The sequence below is a fragment of the Eublepharis macularius genome, chromosome 5, assembly GCF_028583425.1.
Source record: "Eublepharis macularius isolate TG4126 chromosome 5, MPM_Emac_v1.0, whole genome shotgun sequence".
Classification (NCBI taxonomy): domain Eukaryota; kingdom Metazoa; phylum Chordata; class Lepidosauria; order Squamata; family Eublepharidae; genus Eublepharis; species Eublepharis macularius.
This window is the reverse complement of record NC_072794.1, coordinates 159,877,854-159,898,825: the sequence shown is the minus strand read 5'-3', so window position 1 is coordinate 159,898,825 and position 20,972 is coordinate 159,877,854.

Sequence of the window (20,972 nt, the reverse complement as noted above, 5' to 3'; positions counted from 1 at the left end):
GAGAGTTTTGCGCGATGTCGCACAAAACTCTCGCGAGAAGACGCTATCTTCCGCGTTTTTTGCGCTACATATCACGATGTTTCAGAAGCAAGTAAGTAGTGTGAAAAGGGCCAAGATTGTTGCAATGTATGGAGAACTTGGCCAATGGCTTGGGTGATTATTTTTTTAATTAATATAAGGGAAACAATGCTTACATTAATCACCACTGAAAAATATTATAAACAGAACTCCTACATCTCTCTATTTAGAGAGAAAATTGGGGAGAGGGGGCAACGAGGCCCACAAAAGTTTATAGTTGTTAAATCCAGCCACAGAAATATCACACATCCCACAAACTAAGCTGCTGCTTTTCCCAAGAGCTGTCAAACAACCATTACATTGTGGATTTAATTAAAGAAAATAAATGATAAACTATTCAGAGTTTCAGAATATATTTCTCGCTTCAAAACCCTAAAATAACAACAGAGAGAGAGAGAGAGAGAGAGAGAGAGAGAGAGAGAGAGAGAGAGAGAGAGAGAGAGAGAGAGAGAGAATATGTATGTGCGAGTGTGTTTATGAAAATTGTAAAAAAAAACCCATAAAATTAAAATTAATCATCTTCAACAGGCAACTAAAAGCCAAGTGGTATCATGTCTAAGTGCCAGCATCTGTTATGATTATGAACTGCCTTATTAATTACCAATACTATGATTAGGTTGAACACAAGCGTTCCATAGCTTGGAGCTTCTGCTATTGATCGGCGGCTTTCAAAAAAACTCCCGCTTCGGGTTAGTTTATTTCCATTAAAATGTGGTCATTACAAATCACAGCATGTTCATTAGTAAATACTGTAGGACAGTGGCTTTCCACCATTCAGACCTAGGAGTCACTGAGGGGGACATAACAGCGAGAAGCGTCAGAGTTTTAATGATCCTATTCTTCAGGTGGGGGTGGGTGATCCCCTGTTCCCAGCCCCCCCCACTCACCTGGCCAGCAGTGGGAAAGGTGCAGGAGTGGGTTAACTTCCCCTCCCGAGCGTGTGTTCCAGATCATTCCCATGTGCTCCGGATCACTTCCACATCATGCCGGGAATGACGTCATTCCTGGCACAACATGGAAGAAATCTGGAGTGAGCGTGAGAGCTGAGTTCTCCCAGCGTACCCCTCAGCCTCCCTCCCAGCACACCCACTGGTTTGAGTCCCAGGGGACCTGGGAACCTTGCAAGGCAGCAAACCAAAGGAGCTGAAGAAAGAGTTTCCCTGGGAATTTTTAGCAGTCGGCCTCAGAAAATACCTGTGCCTGAGACCTTGGAGAGACACTGCCCATCAGAATAGACAGGGTGGGTTTGGATGGAGCAATGATCTTCATTCAGTATAAGTCTTGACATATACCCATATCTTGATCCACTAAAAAGACAACAGATAGTTCCAAAATAATTCTCATATGGATACCCTATCCAGTGTGTTAGCTACAACTCAACCCAACATATGCATCAGTTTTATCAATGTACTTGACTATTTTCCTCCCAAATCAGCTAAAGTAACCAACTTTACAGGACCAAGATGTAGAATTAATAGCTGAGCTCATTAGATATCTGATGTATACTAACCTATAAATACATTTTGGGAGCAGGTACCCTTTACTCCACCAATAGCATCTGATGATGAGTCTAGATACAATCTAGGCCTGTTCACAAGTTATAGTGAATGCTCATACAATCCATGTACAGTGTACACTTGATTTTTCTTTATAGATATATCAATTCATAAGCACAATGTACGTACAGCTAAACATGAGATTTAAATTCTGTATTTATCTAGGAACTGGCCCCCGGTTTCATTTGTAAAGTGAACGTGCACTGGCTTTTTCTTGCAAACAGGGGTATTCATGTACACTCAGAGCAGAACCACAAGTGACAAAAGGCACAGGTTGGACACTCGTCAGCTTCCCTCAAGTTTTGATGGGAAATGTAGACATCTTAGTCTTGCAGCTTGGCTCTCCGACTGCTGTCCAATGGACTTTTCAACTGTCACTTGTCCAACATTCCGCCAAGCTGCCTACATTTCCCATCAAAACTTGAGGGAAGCAGACAAGTGTCCAACCTGTGCCTTTTGTCACTTGTAGTTCCGCTCTCAGGCTGTACATTCATGTGATGTGAAAAGGCCTTCTCTGTGCATCTGACATGGATCCCGCACAACATTTCTGCTTGAGTTAGCAATGCGCTCTTGTACAAGTGGAAACACAAGAAAAAGACCACAATGACTGTCTCACTAAGCCAAATGTATTGTGTCCCACTTCTGCTTTTTCTGGGCACTATAATATACACAGAGGGAAGGGCTAGGTGTAGCACAAGATCTTGTGCAAGTGGAATTGGGCCAAGTCTGTTTATGCTTCTGCTTGCAATCACTGGTTCTAAGCCAATGTTCCAGATGCTGTGTGGGCAGATGTTTTTGCCCCTCACTTCCTGAACCATTACAACTGGATGAGCATGAGAGGCAGGAGATGCTGTGTTCTGGGAACAAAAGAGCTCTCACCTGGGAGAGAACCTTGAAAAATTGAGTGTAGGGCAGTTATGATGTCACTAAGCCAACCGTTGTCCTCTACAGGTTGTCAAAAAATTAAAGATGCAGAGGTGAGAAAAGACAAATCAGTTATATTTCTTCTGGCCATGAAGTTTCTTTTAGAAACAAGACTCCGAAAGGTGACAACCAGAGAGAAAGCAGTTGCTGAGAGACAGGGGCACATAGCCCCTTGGTAACAGAGAAAGTAAGATGCACGCTGTCCACCCACTCAGTTAGGATCACATTGCCATGCACATTCACAACATTTAGCAACTGACACCAGAAAAATCAGGCAGCATTTTTTTAAATGCAGTGATAGATTACAATGCAAAAACCAGTCTTCTTGAGCTCAGCTCAGAATCAAGTCCCTTTCACATTTCCATTTTAATTTGGTCGTTATATGTTGCTGCTCCAATTTTGTTTAAAGTGATGTGGGAGGGCGGCAATTTCAAACAACATTCATTTATGAACCTATGTGAATTGCTGTGGCCATTTCAAACAGTGCTGCTTTTCTTGGTGCCAGAAGCAGCTACCCAACCTGGCCAACAGGCTTCTTGAATTTTCTGAAAAAATCACCCCCAAAACATCACTATAGTTTTATAATGATAGATGTAGCAGATTTTCTGAATTCTCAGTTTTCATTTTTTTTTAAAAGGAAGGCTCTAGCTCTTTCTGTTGTGGAGATATAAGGGGAAAGACATATCTCTGCAAGGGAAGGGGCTAGAGACTTTTAAAAAAAATGAAAGCTGGAAATGTAGAGAACCTGCTATATCTATATCTTTACAATGCTATAGGGCTATAGCTCTAATCTATATGCATTCAAAAAAAATAACACACTGGAACTGGGCAGGAAAATTTAAAAAGGCAGCACTGTCAGAAGTGCCACGGAAATTTCAAACAGTACAATGCAATGAATAAGAAGCGTATTGAAAACTTGAGACCTGGAAAAATGTTTTTTTTTTTAAAGTTCAACCATGCATTGCAAATGGGACACAAACGGCTTGGTGTGAGAAAGTGGAGGGGGGGATACATTGGCAATTGGCAGCCAAAGCATTTTACAAAGCCCATGTGAAAAGGGCCCTAATGCAAAACCAGGGTACCTTTTAACGATGGCTACCTGTGAAACCAGGATTCAGCTCACCGCTCAAATCCTGGTTTGCCTTGAGAAACGCTGTTTTTGTTGTCTGTTCCTGTGTGGTCTGGGAGGGCACTGCAAACTGGGATTAAACCAGGATGTTTGCATTCAAATATCGCGTGAAACTATGGTTAAGACAAATGGCTATTAATAAACCAACTTGAGAGCCTGGCTTGCTGGACCCTAACTAACCATAATCAGTGGGCTAGCTGACATTCAGACAACCACCACTAACCATAGCTAGATGGAACCATGTTTTCTTGAACCGAGCCCTAGATTCTTAAGTACATATCACAGCATTTCTTGGGAATTTCCAAGAAACATAGATAGCTGTCTCCCAGAACATATCACATAGGAAATTATCTCACTCTCATTCTCTCTCTCTCTTTCTCTCAATGTTGCATTAAAAGAATGATCGACAAACTAAGAGAGAAGAACAGCAGTACCAAGAACACAATAGGTTGTTTAAGGTCATTTGTGTTCCATTTCAAAACGAATGCTTAAGAAAGTCAGATGCTGTTTGCGTTATAAACCCTTTCCATAGGCAAGGTTAAACAAAACTTTTTACAGAAAGAAAACTCAGAAACAAATGAACATTTGTCGCACAGCAAGCGCTGAAGACCTCGTGCTGAATTCTTTGTAGATTATTCCTCTTCGTTTCTGGGAGAAAGCCAAAGAAAGGCTCGCAATCTGGAACCAAACACCAGGGAGAAATAGCACCGTGCAGTCGTTCCCGTTTCCCTCGTCTGGCAAAGGAAGCTCTCGGGAGATCTCTTCATATTGATGGTATGACATGTACATGTGTGACCAAGACTGAGCACTGTACGATTTCATGAGCTCCAAAGGCCAACATTAGGCATGATTTAGACACAAATGCTATGGTATTCCAGCAGCATTCCTAAACTCCCTGGACATAGAATTAAAGTTGTCTATCGTCTGGGGGACAAGAACAATTTTATTGTTCGCCATGATTAACTGACATCAAAGGCACAGAAGCCATGCTTCTCTTCTTCATTCTCTCACACACATTTGCATCCCATCCTTTCTCCAAGGGACTCAGGGCAGCTTACATGGTTCTCCTCTCCTCCATTTTATATTCACATCTATCCTGTGGACCATTTTGGCCCATATGGACCTCGACGGCATCCAGCAAGGCATGTCTTGCATTATGAAGTTGAAGCAAGCTTTGACATTGTAGATCAGCTAGGTTATGAGGTAGGTATGCATTGCTGTGCCCTGAGTTGGAAAGCCCAAATAAGCCTGATCTCATCAGATCTCAGAAGCTAAGCAGGGTCAGACTTGGTTAGTAATTGGATGGGAGACCTCCAATGAAGACGAGGGTCACTGTGCAGAGGCAGGCAATGGCAAACCACCTCTGGTAGTTTCTTGCCACGAAAACCCCACCAGGGGTCGCTGTAAGTCAGCTATGAGTTGAGGGCACTCTCCACCACCACCATGCACTGCTGTGGTCTGCCTCACTGGCACAAGTGCTTAACATATGATCCAGCCTACCTGACATGGCCAGAGCAAATTCTCAGTTTCCCTACAGCTGCATAAGAAGATAAGAAGAGTCCTGCTGGATCAGACCAGAGGTCCATCTAGTCTAGCATCTTGTACCACAGTGACCAACCAGATGCCCCAGAAAGCTAATTAACAGGACATAAAAGCCTCCTAGCGTGGCATTCAGAGATTTACTGCTATTGGATGTGAAGGCTCCCTTGATTTAGCATGACTAGTAGCCACTGCTGGACTTATCCTCTATGCATCTGTCTAGTCCTCTTTCAAAGCCACCTATGCCTGCGGCTGTCACTAAGTCCACCAGCAGTGAATTCCATGATGTACTCTATGGCTGCTTCCACACACGTTAGATAATCCACTTTCAATACTATTTAGTGAACATTTGAAACTGATTTTCCATGTGTGGAACAAAAAATCCACTTCCAAAGGATTGTGAAAGTGCAGTGAAAGTGCATTATTCAACGTGTGTGGAAATGGCCATTAAGTGAAAAGACACGTTTTTTTTGTCTATCCTGATTCTACTGCATATCAGTTTCAGTAAGAAAGTCAGAAGAGCCCCCACTCTCCGGGCTTTTCATAAACGATGCAAAACTGAATTATTCAAAAAGGCTTTTTACTCAAATGTGTGGGCTGTACTGTAGGGAGGGGGTCTCAGATGCTTCTTTAATGAGTTAGGGACCATAGACTTCATCACTATATTGCCTTATGTATTATCTGCTGCTGCTACTCCTATGTACCACTATTGCTCCATGCTGTCTAATGTTAGTCCTAGAATTGATTATGTTCTGCTTCAGTATTTTTCTGCTCTGTATTGGATTCTTGCTAATGCTATGTCTTTTAAACTTGTATCTATTTAACTATGGCATTGTTTGTGGAAATGTCCTTGATACTGTATTGAAATGTACTTGTTACTGATTGTACTAATCTCATACTATGTAATCTGCCTTGAGTCTCAGTGAGAAAGGAGGACTATAAATGACACAAATAAAAATAAATAAATAAAATAAGCACCCCCCCACCAAGTTCTAGCACCATGAAAGTGAGGAGAAAAAAGTTCTATCTACTTTCTTCAACCCATGAATAATTTCATAAACCTCTATAATGTCCATTCATAATCATCTTCATATCTGTGTGGAGTCTTAACTATTCATTTTTTAGATCCACATGCCAGCCTTTCTCTCGAGCATCTCAGGACTAGGGATGGGCACGAACAGCAATACGAACAAAAAAAAGCCACAAACAGCCCAATCTACTGTTTGCGAACAAGCTGTTCGTGAGGCCCCGTTCTAAATGAACAGGTGGTCGTTGCATGCCTTGTTCATTGCTGTTCGTTGCTGTTCATCAAGCCAGACAGTCTGGCACCTACAATCAATTCCCTTGGCAATTTAGGCAGGGATTATCTGAACTCTGTCTGAACTCCTGCTGTTGCCCTGGAAACCCCAATCTAAGCCCAATTTAGCTTGATAGGCAGGTCTTCCTTTCAAGTGTGGAGCTCCAAATTTGTTACAAGGGAGCAAAGAGCAGGGGAGAGGGGGCTCCCAGCTCTGGCTTAGTTTGCAGACAGTGGAGAGGGAGAGAGACAGTTACTGTTGGCATTTTGATAGAGAGAGTGCATTGGAGCTTGAATTTTCTTTGTGTGTGGTGGGATAGGGATCTACCCCTTCAAGTTCCAGGGCTGCTACCAGGCTCTGGGCCACGCTATTATTTATTATTGGTACCTTTCCTGCTGCCTGCTCAGGTAAAGTTTCTGGAAGTGGTGCAGTAGGGATCTACCCATTCAAGTTCCAGGGCTGCTGCTAGGCTCTGGGCCAAGCTATTATTTATTATTGGTACCTTTCCTGCTTCCTGCTCAGGTAAGGTTTCTGGGAGTGGTGCAGGAGGGATCTACCCCTTCAAGTTCCAGAGCTGCTGCCAGGCTCTGAGGCCAAGCTATTATTTATTATTGGTACTTTTCCTGGTGCCTGCTCAGGTCAGGTTTCTGGGAGTGGTGCAGTAGGGATCTTGACTTGGATGATGGCTGGAGGAGAGCCTGCTGGCTCCCATGAACAACCAACCATGAACATGTTCGTGAACAGGGCCACGTTCGTGGTTGTTCATGAGTCCCTGTTTGTGGATGGCAACGAACAACGAACATCATGTTCATTTTTTTTCTCCTGTTCATGCCCATCTAGGACCCAAGGTGGGAAAAAACAATATAAGAAAAAGTTGATAAAACAAACTTTATACCAAAAAAATATAAAACATTACAAGGTAGCCTTAAAAAGTCTTATGTCCCAACCTGCTGGGTATCCTCCTTTTCCTCAGGCTCAGGCTGCCCCCAAAGATCTCTGGAATAACTCTGTTTTGACACCTATCCAGAAGCCAAGAGGGTAGGAGCCTCCTGACCTCTGACAGGCTCTTTAAGTGGGATGGGGAAGCCTCTAAGAAGGCTTGAGCCATGTCTTAGGCGGGGGGAGGGTATGGAAAATACACCTTGCTTGGGGGGGGGGGGAACGTACAGAAAGTGATATCGGGAAGTAATTACACAGGAAGCATTTGAAACGAGTCTCTTATCTCTCGTTTTCGGGAAACAAACCCATATGGGAGAATGTTTTAATAGTCAATTACATCTTTGTTGATACTTCCATTTGCCAAGCCAAAAGGGGTGGTATGTGCATGTGTGTGTGTTCCAGAACCTGCAGTGAAGGAACTGGGACCATACATTGTGCAGATGGCGATCTGTATGGGGAGGATTGTGTTTGTTTTGTTCGTCGTCCAACTTTATAATCCCCAGCCATTACTTCCGATTTCTAAATCATCTGCAAAGCGTTCAAACATGATTTTGTCATTAATCTACAGCAAGCCGTGAAATCTGATGTATTCACCATGCCAGGCCTACAGAATTGTGTGAGCGGTTATTATTATTTTTCTTTTGAGATTGCAATTTATGTAAGGCGTCCATTATTAAAGCAACATTTAATATAAAGCACAATGAGAAGAGGATCTGTGGGCATCTTTAAAACCTTGTTTGCAAAGGGGACTTGGCTGCAATCCAGAGTGCTGCTAAACATACATAAGCCCCCGCTTATTTAAATGGGACTTAAGCGTGTGTAACTGTGACCAGGATTGCAGCCTTTGTCAATAGCCGATGTTTACTGGGTATATAACACATTGGTCCTAATCATTGTGTGCTTGTCATGTTTGGAATGCACACAGAGCCTTTAATGAGAAATCCTCCCCAGAGAGTTGAAATCCAAAACGGGGAAATAGTCAAGCGTTGGTTGTAGTTTTATCTTTATACTCATTCAGTCTTTTCTGATGCCATCTTGGCTTCCACCAAAGGGAGAAAAACATACACTTTTAAAAAAAAAAACCTATAAAAATTTAAAAAACAGGGCCATTGCTGTGTTCACCGTGTAACAATTTGTCTTTGATTCTGTGCTTTTATACGCTGCAAAGAAGTCTGCATAGGAAAGGAAATGAAACGGGGGCACCATTTCTTTCTGGTTTTTGGCCTGGCATCACAGCATAAATGTGGAACTCATTAGACACCCTCTCTAGTTAAATGAATAAAGAAAGGATTTTTTTTTAAAGGTAGTGCCTTGGTGTTCTCAAAATGTTCCATGCAGATTATTTCACTCAATCTTGCGAATTGGCTGATATTACCATTCCCGTGTTGTAGTTAAAAGGCCAACGAGACAGAGAGCGGCTCTGTTAAGGTTACTTAAACTCAGTACTTGAGCCCCCTATTCTGGTGGAAAAAAACTGGCCGAGAAAGTGGCAGGGCAGCTGATGTACTCTACTGCAGCCACAGATTATGTCAGCAGGCATGACAGAGTGTATCAGCCAGCAGACGGGGTAGCAGGGGGGGCAGCAGAGTGGGCGGCAGGGCAACCGGTATACTTAGGGCTTTTTTTCTGGGAAAAGAGGTGGTGGAACTCAGTGGGTTGCCCTCGAGGAAAATGGTCACTCCCCTCTGTCTGGAGATCAGGGGGCGGGACCACCAGCCATGTGACCATTTTCAAGAGGTTCCGGAACTCCGTTCCACTGCATTCCTGCTGAAAAAAAGCCCTGGGTATACTCCATCATGCTCTCTGATGACATCTGCAGGTGTCAGTCTTGGATGAAGGAAGGGCTCAGCAAAGTAGAGGGCATGCCAAGCTGCAGTTGTTAAGGATGGGCCAGGGCATGGCTTCTGAGCAATTGGCCCAGCCCCAGCACAAATAGATGGCCCAAGCTCCACAGAAAGAGGTGCCAGTACACCGTGCCAGTGCATACCATCACAGAAAAAGGCCTTGCTTAAATTATGGTTTAGTAGGACAATGTAAGTGGGAGGGTTTCTACTGACCAGTCTGTCAAACTGGGATCTGAGGCAAGAGTGTGGTCGGTTTATTATCCACAGCTAGTCTTACAGATGGTTTTGTAGAATAGAGCAAGAGTCTAGTAGCACCTGTGGAAGGGTATGAGTTTTCGTGATTCACAGCTCACTTCTTCAGATACAGCTAGGATGTGAGTCCATCTGCCCTTATATCTTGGAGTGATTTTAGATGCTGAATGACAACAGCAGGTAAATGACAATAGCCAGTGACAATAGCAGGCATGGTTGGATACAATGGGGTATGCAGAAGGGTGGTGGGCGTAGAAAAATCAACATCAGGAATGAGACAGGAAGCCTCATTCTTGGTTCAATCCAGGTGGATGCATTGCCTAGAGCTTCATTATCTGTTGCAATTCAGCAGCCTCTCTGATGCTTGGTTTTGTGTGATGTATGAATATGGACATCCTGGTTTGGTCCCCAGCACTGCCCTTGCACATTTCCCAGCTGCAGAGTTGTCTGGACAGAGTGAAAACAACAAACCCCAACATTTATCAAAGCAAGCGAGGACTGAGTAAAGGTCTGTGGGTCAATTCCTGGTTCCACAAACAAAACATCATTAAAATAACCTGTAGTTTCATCTTATGTCTGAACTGGGCCACCTGCTTACCTTGGGTAAGCAGGTATAATATCTTGGGTAAGCAGGGTAATATCTGGGCTTCTCCAAGTGCTTCTGTATGCCAAAACCATATTGGAAGGAGGACTGGTGATGAAATCTTGGCTGAATTATTTTGTCACTTCCACAAATCCCATGCTGATTCACAAGCTAACATTTTGCTAGCACAGCTGATGCTATGTACTGTCTCTCAGGCTCCCCTGGAAGACAACTCAGAAGCTACAGTTATTGTAATAGCCGAACAAGCTACCCAAAGGGATGTTAGCAAAGAGAAGGCACTTGGATATACTGTTCTCCTCAATCTTTGTAAATGGCCACCGTGTTTATCCTTATGCTTTTTTGTTTTACACAGAAACGTCATAAATTATTCGTGGCCATTTATTTGGCATTTGCAGTACTTTTCTTCTTTTTGTATGTGTGTGTGTATTTGTATCTGTCTCTATCGGTATCTCTGTCTCTGTCTCTGTCTCTATCTTTGTCTCTGTCTCTCTGTATATATCAGCGGATTGAGAATTTACTTAATGCCGCTGATGAAGTGGGCTCTAGGCCACAAAAGCTTATGCTACAATCCATCTGCTAAGTCTTTAACAGTGCAATCCTAACAAGAGTTACCCCTTCTATATTCATTGAAGTCAATGGGCAGAGGTGGATTGGCCATTAAATCTATCAGGAAGAATCTTGGTGCACCAATGACCTGGCAGGGCTTGGGTTGGGATTGGGGCCCTTTCCAGGTCTAGCTGGCCTCCCAATCCAGCTCTTCCAATCAACTTATCAAAATATGCAGAAGAACCTCCTCAGGATACAGTGAAGCCTCCCTCCATTAGCATTCCACACCCTGGGAAACTCTTACAGGATGACTCAGCCCAAACCCACCTTCCTGAGTAGATATAAATTACCTGCCAACATCTTTTCCACACTGTGACACTGAGAGATCTCTGTCTTTTGGTGCTACACCTCTGAAGATGCCAGCCACAGCTGCTGGCGAAACGTCAGAAACTATAATGCCAAAACCACGGCTATGCAGCCCGGAAAATCTACAACAACCATCGTTCTCCAGCCGTGAAAGCCTTCGACAATATAACTTAGAAGGATGTTGGGAGGGCTGTATTGAAGGGAAGATGCTTCGCAAATGAGTTAGGGACCATAGACTTCACCACTATATTGCCTTACGTATTATCTGCTGCTTTAAATATGTACTCCTATGTACCACCAGTGCTCCATGTTGTCCAATGTTAATCCTAGAATTGATTATGTTCTGTTTCAGTATTTTTTCTGCTCTGTATTGGATTCTTGCTAATACTATGTCTTTTAAACATTTATCTATTTACCCTATGGTATTGTTTATGAAATGTCCTTGATACCATATTGAAATGTCCTTGATACTGACTGTACTAATCTCATACTGTGTAATCTGCCTTGAGTCTCAGTGAGAAAGGCAGACTATAAATGACATAATAATAATAATAATAATAATAATAATAATAATAATAATAATAATAATAATAAACCAGTGGCTGCCAGTGAACCCAGTTTCCCCAGATCTTAATCCCACACTCTAACCATTGCACCACAATGGCTAAACAGCCGTGAGGACTCTAGGCAGATTGTTTCTTCTCCACATTTCATTTTGCTTCCCCTAAAGCAGAAGAGGTTAATTACTATCATCTCCTTCCCCATTACCATCACTATATTTACCTGCTTTGTAAAGATGTAGAAGGCATGAACGTAAATGTTTCCACAGTGTTTTGAATATGCAAAATGCCATATGCGTTATGCATTATTCTCATTTGCATCCTGCAGTGAAAATAAACTCGATCTCTATTAGAAATGATACTGCAAGATACCAATAAAATACTTCCACTTTATCCACAGAAAGGCCTTCATGTCCACAATGGCAGAATCTAACATTTGCATTTTTGTGAGTCTCTCTGCACAAAACATTTTACACAGGGACACTCAAGTGACTTACTTTCTGTGTGGTCTTCTATTCCAGTGTATTCTGTCTCTCTAGGGGCCAAGCTACACATGACGAATGACACTTGAACGGCAAGTGGATTGAGTGGAGGGCAAGTGAACAGGGAGAAATACACTTGCCATTCAAGTGTCATTCGTCATGTGTAGCTTGGCCCTAGCAGTGCATGGGTATTCGCAAAGGGAGAACAAATGTAACACCTTTCGCTTTAGTGTCCCTGTGTAAGATGTCTTGTGTAGAGAGACTCTCAGTCACACACGACAGGACAAAAATGCGTTTCATGATACTAATTCCTTGATTTCAGAAGCATTAGCAATGTGTGGAATCACTTTTTTTAAAAAAAGAAGAAGTTTGGGGGAAACGTTTGGTACTGGAGACAGAAAAGAATAGCCAGCTCTTGGAGTTTTATCCCCCTCTACACACACACCCTGGAAAAAAGGAAGTAAGGTCACACCCCATTTCCCTTTAAAGACAGGGTCGAAAATGCTAGCTAAAATCTCAGAAATGGAAGGAAATGAGCCCATAGCAGAGCCTTGGCATTAGGAATATTACCGAATTCGGTAGCCAGTAGCCACGTTAACCCTGTGGGAAATTTCCAATTTCTGAGATGTGTTCTCCCCTCTTGGAACAAAACCAGCATCGGCAATACCAATGTGATTTGACACAAACACGTTTGTTATCACCAGTGCCTGTTTTTTGCACCAGTTACATCTCAACAGTGCGTATAAATAGCGTGTATAAATAATGTGTAGAAGGTATAAAAATGGCAACCAGGTGACATAAAAGAAACAAATTAGTCAGGAACCACAGCGACAAAAACTGGGTGAAATGGCAAGCCACAAAAAGAATCCTGAACGCAGGAACTCACATGCAGATTATTTATTTAGAGAGGTAGTGTGGTGTTGTGATTAGAATGTCAGGCTTTGATCTGAGAGACCTGAGTTTGAAACCTCACTCTGCCATGAAAGGTTGTTGGGTGGCCTTGGGCCAGTCATACCCCCTCAGCCTAATGTCATACATGCCTGCCTGCCTATCTGCCATGAACGTATTCTGTCTGCATATCTTCCATGAATGTATTCTGTGTTCTGTACTGGCTCTCTGAGGGCATGAGAAGTTTCTTATTGATGTTAAGGCAGTAGGTTCTCTCTCAAGTATTTATTTTCTCTTTCCCCGCTGCTTCCAGAAATGTCCTTGAAGGCTGGCTCTCGCCAGCACAAAATGTCTTCCATGGAAACTGAGATGATTTCATTCTTTGTTCTGTCTAGTCTAAACCTAGCTCTTCCCTGGCAACTCCCCTGGCTAGTTCGTGCCCAAAAACTTTAATGGCCCTTATCCTGATGGCAGGAATGTTCCCTATAACTAACATAACCAACCCCAGTTGTGTCACTTCTGCCAATGCAGTTGTCTGAGCACCTTGAACTTGCTAGATCTCTAATAAATTTACTTCAACCAACACACTTGTGTGTTTGCTGTGGAGAATTTGGGGGTTCTACCTGCCAAGGACTGACACCTAATCTCACTTCCAGGGTTGTTGTAAGGATACAGTTGAGGAGAGGAGAATGATGTAAGATGTTTTGGGTTCCCACTAAGTAGAGTGGGATATACATGAAGTAAATAAATACTTTTTATCCTCCTCTTCATCCAAGGCCATCAGGCTGGTGTACATGGTTCTCCTGTGAGCAGTCAGCCCAGGCCTCCACCATCTCCCTTATGATAATGGGGACATTTCTTTTGCTCTGCTGAGGAGATTCCCTCACTTCTATGTGGAATTGGTAGTTCTGCCCGCATCTTTAATTCTTGCATCCTTAAAGCAAACATCTCTTTCTCATGTTCTCTGTCAGCCTCTCTCTCAGCCCTTCTCTCTTCTGCCTGATTTTTTGCTAAGTGTTCTTCTTTTTCTGCCTCAATTCTGGCTTTTTCTTTTTCTGCCTCAATTTTTGCCAGTTCAACCTTCATTCACATCATTTCCAACTCCTGACTAGAATTCTCTTCCCCAGCCACTTCTGGCGCCTGAGTATCTTCCTGTGTCTCTTTATTCTTCCGTCTAGTGGCCATTTCTGACAGGAATTTTTCAGAATTACTTCACAAAATATTACTGTAGAGTAAGAAATTGTTGTTGTTTTGTGGTGGGAACAACTGGTTGTGGGTGTGCTATTCGGATCCCGCAGCTGCCACCAATTAATATGTCACAAACCCACATCCAACTCAGGCTTAGGCTGACCTTCCCCTACCCTGAGGTAAAACTTCTCCTCTTTAAGCCTATGAAGCTCTATACTGGGCTGGGAAGCCTCTGGTAGCATGGTTGATGTTAAGCTTCAACTTAATACAGCCTGTGATATAAAAATCACAGTGCTCCTGAATTAATGCAGATTGATCTGCATCAGAGAAATTCCAGCTGGCTGAGGAAAGCCTTGCCGTGCCCTGCCCAGCAGATTGAGTCACAGAACAGAATGCTCATGCAAATGCCGAGGACTGGGCATGATTGGTTTACTGCCTTCACGTGCTGAGGACGTGTAGCCGTGACAAGAAAAGTTCTCACTGAGTCACCCCACTTAGCACATTCCAATACCTCCTCCTTCCGTGATTGAATCCTACCTGGAAGATTGAGAGCCATCAATCTGCTCTGATAAGTTTCAATTTTTTCTATGGGAACATGTGATCACAATCTAAATTCATCAGCTTAGCTCTGGGGACACTCATTTTCAAACTGCTTCTTTGTGAAGCACCAGGAGAAAATAGGCATTTCTTTCATCACACATTAATCAACGGTAATCAACCTTCTGTCATTCTCAGGAGATGACCTTTACAGTCTTTGTCTCAACAGCTTGCCCTGTAAAAACCAGAGCTTTGCTCCATTCAAATTGTGCATGCTTTCCTGGATCCAAGTGCTGTACCCTTAGGGTCACTTTCCCTAAGACTCCTGGTTTAGAATGGGGGCCATCTGAAACTCTCTTCCTCCGTGGACTACTCTGATATACTCCCCAGTTAGGAAATTATTGCCCTGAAATTCCTCAAACCTACTCCACCTTCAGTCCTGCTTTTCCTAGGCATCTTGTGTGTTTGTGAGACCTTTCCTGTGTGTATGTGTGTTTCCCCCATTCAATAAAATTAAGCACATGGGTCTCGTCAGTTTCCTTGGGGAGAGGACCCCGTAAAATTGATGGTGGTCTTGCTACCCCTCTTGTATAGCCTACTCCTTGCCACCAATTCCTCCTTCTTACTCACAAGGAGTCCCATCCAGGTAACACACCCCTCCTCCATTTTATCTTCACAACAAACTTGTGAGTTAGGTAAGGCTGAGACAGGGTGACAGGTAGTGATGCATACTAAAAAATGGGTCTTTGGGGCTTCATATACTGGGAAGGCCATAAATATTGTCATTCCTGATAATCAGGTCCTTAGATACTGGTTTTGTATTCAGATATGGGTTTTGGGGGGGATTCTAAAATGCAGCAGGTCCATTATTCCTTATGGGGAAATATTTCTGGGGGGGACAGAAGGGCAGTTTTGAAAGCAAATTAAACAAAATGAGCGAGGGCTACCTTTTCACTAAAGTTTTCCTAAATTTCAAGAGGATTGAGTCAAGGGATCAAATTCTATGGTTCCCTGAACAAGGTGACTCCAGCTACTCTCCAATGTTTCCTGTGCTGGACAAAACCAATGTTTTCTCCAGGGCAAAGATGTTTTAGCCAAACACAGAGGAGCAGCCACTGATCCAAAAGAACAAACAAAGCCTAACATAACCAAAACCAAATGAGAGAATCCCAACTGAACCAACTTGGCAACAGGCAAAAGAAGGCACACACTCCTCCCCTGCAAATCTCACCCTATTGCTGCAGCAGGTTGCAGCAGCATGGTTCCCCCCCCCCCTTTGTAGGTTGCATGGGTGAAAAGAGGGAGGGGAGAGGGAAGTGATTCTCACAAGCAAATGGAATGGCATCACCTATTGAGGGAAGCTCAACTGCCCATTCATGGCAATTCTCTCAAAGACTACGGGGGAGAGAATCATGACTGCACAGCCAGTTGAGTTGCCCCTAAAGTGTGATGTCATTCACCAGTGACAATCGCCTCCCTCCCGCTCCTCATTTTTCACCCCGAAAATGTGAAAGTAAGTAAAACAAGCTGCTGCGACCTTTGAAGTGGGAGACCCAGCTAATCCCAAATATTTCCAGGATTAATTGGGACTGCCAATACCGGTATATCTGAAAATCCCAGATACGATCAGGATTCCCAAATATACCCCAAAATAACTATAAGGTATTTCAGGTATATTTTGGACTGGATACACCAAATCACAAACCTCTAGTGGCCAGTCTAAATTTATCCTGGAAGCTGGGATTGGAACCTGAGCCTTCCAGATCTTAGCCTAATGTTTTAGGATATTAACCCATACCTTCACTCTCTTTACAGGTGATGAGCAGGTGAACTGCTGAAATGCTGTACGTAAGATTTGTGTTTTTATTGTTATTTCTGTATTTTGTTTTTGTTGTAACCTGCCCTGAGCCCGCTTGCGGGGAGGGCAGGCTATAAATTCTGTTGTTGTTGTTGTTGTTGTTGTTGTTGTTGTTGTTGTTGATGATGATGATGATGATGATGATGATGATGATGATGATGATGATAAACTACACCATACATCTTCAGGCCAGAACATTTTGTGATGGCAGCCACACACATGGAGGTCATTCCTTCTCTGCAAAGTGTCTTTGGGGAGGGGGTGGTTTGCAATAGAGTTGGACACAGACAAAAAGTAACCTGTTCTTTTAACTCCCACCCCTCAACTCTACCTTCCAACCAAGACTGTTGGCTTCCTTGCACGATTTTTGATGCCATCTCTTTACAAAACACCACAAAAACTGCCTGCAAAACACCATCGTCACTGCCTGTGAACGGACCGCATCAAAAATCACATGAGGAAGCTGGCAGCCTTCCACAAGTATCGCGCTATTATAAAGACACATGGAAAATGCCCCAAAATTCCATTACAAGCATGTGAGTTGAACACAAGATGGCAGAACAGTAGATGGGGCTAGAGATAATGGGGGCAAAAGGGTTCTGCAATCTATCACTTTGCCACTGCTTCACACCGCTTCGTAACATCCTTCTGGGGTTCAGCCGGTAAGATGGCTGCACAATGTATAATTAGTTCCATCTACAGAAATACTAGATCGACTTAGAAAAACTCTTTGAATAACATTCCCTAATTAATCCCCCACATATTTGTGGATTATGTAAACAAGCCTTTAATTGCCTCTTGCTGTATCTGAATACCTTTGTAAAGATGTAATCGTCAGATGATCTACTCTGTGAATTTTCAATTTTATGAACTCCGTCCTCAATCCTCTTCCTTAATTTTATGAACTTCTCAGTCCGCAATTAGCTCATAAAGATTTGGAAGTGCCTCTTTTACTAATTATCTCCTAAGCAGCAGGGAGCTGCTGTTTCCCGCTGCCCCTTCCCCAGTTAAATAATGCTTTATGGTTTTCTTTTGAAGTCCACTCCCCACCAAATAGGACAGAAACCTCAGTGTTAAGGCATAGGATCTGTCATACATCACGGCAAAAATTTGGGGACTTGATATAAAGACAGGATTTTTTATCATGAGCATCAGTCATACAAAACTTTTTTTAAAAAATAGTTCAAATATACCAACAGTTTATTCATTAGTATATTCTTCCAATTTAAATCACTGGGATTTCTCAATGGCCGTACACACCCACATGGCACACAAATGATGCTGCTTTATACAGAATCAGACTGTGGGTCCATCAAGGTCAGGATTGCCTATGCCGACTGGCAGCAGTTCTCTGGAGTCATGGGCCAGGGTCTTTGACATCTAATGCCTGGACGTTGTAACTGGAGATGCTGGGGATCGAACCTTCTGAATGCAAACATGATGTTCTACCACTGAGCCACAACTCCCTGCACTTTGTCATCTGGCTCGATTTCGGTTTCCACCAAACACAGAAAGGAAGATGCTGATTCCAAGTCCCAATTGTAATCCACTGTGCAGGCGGGAGCTCCTGAATGAGTGCACAGCCCCCCTCCCATTCACTTTAATGGAGAGGACATGATTTCTTTATTTGATGCATTTTTATCTCGTTGTTCATCCAAGGAGTACAAGGTGGCCTACATGGTTTCTTTTCCCCTTGATTGTAATCCCATGACAAACCTGGTCAGAAAGTTAGCTTGAGAGAGAGTAGCAGGCCCAAAGGACCCCCCCCCCCCAGTCTTCTTGGCTGAGTGGGGATATAAGCCTAGATCTTGCCAAGCCTCATCTGACTCTTAACCATTACATTGCACCAGTTTTTTTTCCTGCACACTATGGTAGCACAGTGGTTAAGTGGTTCAGCTGCAAATCAGCACTCTACTGGATCGAATCCCACTACTGCCATGAGCTCAGCAGGTGGCCTTGGGTAAGCCACTCCACTCAGCCCCAGCTCCCCAGCTGTATTGCAGGGATAATAGTAACACGAACTTGTTCACTGCTCTGGGTGAGGCACTAATCTATCTAGAAGAGTGGTATATCAGCACAGCTGTTGTTGTTGTTACTGAAGCAAAAGGAGAACTCTTGCAAATATACCAGAGGTGCTACACTTCCGGAAGTGATGTCAATGTGCCTGGCAGCAGGCATGCTTCAGCTTCAGCACATCACAGGGGCTAGTTTGGGCCCTTGTGAAGTGCAGGAGCATGCCCATTTCCAGGTGAGAAGACTAGGGCTGCCAGCCTGCAGGTGGTAGCTGGAGATCTCCCGGAATTACAACTGACCTGCAGGCCAAAGAGATCACTTCCTTTGGAGAAAATGGCTGCTTTAAAGGGTGAACTCTATGGCATTATATCCAAACCCTGCCCTCTCCAGGCTCAACCCACAAAATGTTCAGGAAATTCCCAACCTGGACCTGGCAACCCTAGCGAAGGGGTCACTTGAGGAAATAATGTCGCCTCTGGAGGCAGTGTGCCCACTTCACGCTGGGCTGGTTTTTTTTTTTTACTTCCTGGGCCCATTCCTCAGGCCTCCCCCCCTATCAGCCAGGTGAGTGGTGGCAGAGGCAGAGGATGGGAGTGGGGGATCCCCTGCCCCCATCGAGGAACTGGTAGTCATAGATGTTGCAGCAATTATGAGTATACAGTCACCTGTTCTGCTGCCTCTCATGTTGCTGCTGGCTAGGGCCAAACCAAGTGGCACTGCAGGTGTGCAAGTCAGCTTATGTGGAGCCTATCCTGGTGCAGAAGGAATCACTAGAATGAACATAGCACCACTGTCCTGATACAAGATTGGGTTGTACTAGCTTGCATGTAGGACTACAATCTAGGGGCCCCATCTTTGAATCCCAATTTGTCATGGAAACTTGCTGGACAACCTTGGGCCACTCACATATTCTTAGTCTAACCTACATCACAGGTGGGGCCTGGAGATCTCCCCAGAATTACAGTTGATCTCCTGACTACAGAGATCAGTTCCCCTGGAGAAAATAGCTGCTTTGGAGGGTGTACTCTATGGTATTATAACCCATAGAAGTTCCCTGCCTCCCTAAATCCTTCCCTTTCCAGGTTCCATTCCCAAATCTCCAGGAATGTCCTAACTCAGAATTGCCAATGTTATAACAGTGTTGTTGTGAGGATAAAAATGGAGGCAAGGAGGCAATGGAGGCAAGAAGGAGCAGAGAATGGAGGCAAGGAAGCAATAGAGGCAAGGAGGAGAGGAGAATGGAGGAGAGGAGAATGAAGGCAAGGAAGCAATGGAGGCAAGGAGGAGAGGAGAATGGAGAAGAGGAGAATGGAGGCAAGGAGGAGAGGAGAATGGAGGAGAGGAGAATGGAGGCAAGGAGGAGAGGAGAATGGCGGAGAGGAGAATGGAGGCAAGGAGACAATGGAGGCAAGGAGGAGAGGAGAATGGAGGCAAGGAGGCAATGGAGGCAAGGAGGAGAGGAGAATGGAGGAGAGGAGAATGGAGGCAAGGAGGCAATGGAGGCAAGGAGGAGAGGCGAATGGAGGGGAGGAGAATGGAGGAGAATGGAGGCAAGGAGACAATGGAGGCAAGGAGGAGAGGAGAATGGAGGAGAGGAAAATGGAGGCAAGGAGGCAATGGAGGCAAGGAGGAAAGGAGAATGGAGGAGAGGAGAATGGAGGCAAGGAGGAGAGGAGAATGGAGGAGAGGAGAATGGAGGCAAGGAGGCAATGGAGGCAAGGAGGAGAGGAGAATGGAGGAGAGGAGAATGGAGGCAAGGAGGCAATGGAGGCAAGGAGGAGAGGAGAATGGAGGAGAGGAGAATGGAGGCAAGGAGGCAATGGAGGCAAGGAGGAGAGGAGAATGGAGGAGAGGAGAATGGAGGCAAGGAGGAGAGGAGAATGGAGGAGAGGAGAATGGAGGTGAGGAGGTAATGGAGGCAAGGAGGAGAGGAGAATGGAGGAGAGGAGAAAGGAGGCAAGGAGGAGAATGGAGGAGAGGAGAATGGAGGAGAGGCAATGGAGGCAAGGAGGAGAGGAGAATGGAGGAGAGGAGAATGGAGGCAAGGAGGCAATGGAGGCAAGGAGGAGAGGAGAATGGAGGAGAGGAGAATGGAGGCAAGGAGGAGAGGAGAAGGAGGAGAGGAGAATGGAGGCAAGGAGGAGAGGAGAATGGAGGAGAGGAGAATGGAGGCAAGGAGGCAATGGAGGCAAGGAGGAGAGGAGAATGGAGGCAAGGAGGAGAGGAGAAGAGAGGAGAATGGAGGCAAGGAGGAGAGGAGAATGGAGGAGAGGAGAATGGAGGAGAGGAGAATGAAGGCAAGGAGACAATGGAGGCAAGGAGGAGAGGAGAATGGAGGAGAGGAGAATGGAGGCAAGGAGGCAATGGAAGC